Source organism: Triticum dicoccoides, unplaced genomic scaffold, assembly GCF_002162155.2.
Source record: "Triticum dicoccoides isolate Atlit2015 ecotype Zavitan unplaced genomic scaffold, WEW_v2.0 scaffold219653, whole genome shotgun sequence".
NCBI classification, from domain to species: domain Eukaryota; kingdom Viridiplantae; phylum Streptophyta; class Magnoliopsida; order Poales; family Poaceae; genus Triticum; species Triticum dicoccoides.
In genome coordinates, this window is record NW_021241537.1 from 902 (window position 1) to 2,194 (window position 1,293).

At 42.0% G+C, this 1,293-nt stretch overlaps 1 pseudogene; it reads left to right on the top strand.

Annotated features, from left to right (window-relative positions):
- The first annotated feature begins 508 nt into the window (after positions 1-508).
- LOC119345258 lies at positions 509-1,290 on the top strand (annotated as a pseudogene).
- Positions 1,291-1,293: the final 3 nt, after the last annotated feature.

The window sequence follows — 1,293 nt, forward strand, 5'->3', positions numbered from 1 at the left end:
AAATTTTGTTACTACCTTCCAATCTCTCTGGTGTCCATTATGGGGGTGCTAATGACTGTAATGATTCATCTTTGACTAATCCTCCTAATCCCTTGGCCGAGTGTGATGATGCAGGTTCAAACAGAGGAGAAAGTGGTGTCAATTTTGTGCCAGATGTGCCAGATGGACGCGCCACATGTTTATATAGGCATAGAGATTACAGAGTTAGTTGTCAGGTAGTTGCTAGATTGATCTCCAAGTAATGATCTATACGGAAGGTATGAGATCAATCTCGCAACAACCCTAACAACCGAGATTACAAACGTAATGCCAACCCTTACGTACTCGTACGTACGGTTTATACATGTACCGTACATACGTTTTAAATTATACACTTTAACAGGATGTAGGCCATACTCTTAGATTTGAGTGTTCTCTACTGTGTTACTACTTAAGTGGCTCATGCAATGAAGTGATCATGGTATCTTCTGGGGGTCGCATGGAATTCATCGATCTGTTCCTCGTGTAGGTTGAGCATACCAAAAGCAGGCCTTTTGCATCAGGTGCTCTAACCCCTTCTCAGGGAGTGTGCTTCCTCGGATCTCAGCTGCTGCTGGGATTGGGCATTCTTCTCCAACTAAACGACTTTAGGTAAATTGCTCTTCTTTGCTTGTGTGACTGGAATGCAGTTTGTCTGTTTTGGATGCTATCCCTCATTTCAAATAAACTGCAAAGATATGACAGCTTTTCAGATGTATTTTGCTTATGTCATTATTGTAATATCCACCTCTAATTTGTCTCATTTTCCATGTAGCCATGTTCTTGGGGCGTCATCTCTTCTTTTGGTCTTCTCTTATCCCTTGATGAAGAGGTTCACATCTTGGGTATGTTCTAAGCACATGCAAAGTTTTACTAGCATAATCTTTTGTCCTGAGAGTAATCACTTACATTACTTCCAATGCATCTGTAACAGCCTCAGGCATTTCTTGGCTTGACCTTCAACTGAGGAGCTCTGTTAGGATGGGCTGCTATCAAAGGGAGCCTAGATCCTGCTGTCATCCTCCCATTGTATAGTGCTGGTATATGTTGGACATTGGTGTACGATACCATATATGCACATCAGGTATTTTACTAGTGGTGTTCTTTCATATCTAAACTGAGCAAAAGCATTGCTTCTTATGGTCGTATCCATATACATTCCAGGACAAAGAAGATGACCTCAAAGTAGGAGTTAAGTCCACAGCATTAAGGTTTGGAGATTCGACCAAGCAATGGATCAGTGCCTTCGGTGCTGCATCGATTGGCAGCTTTGCA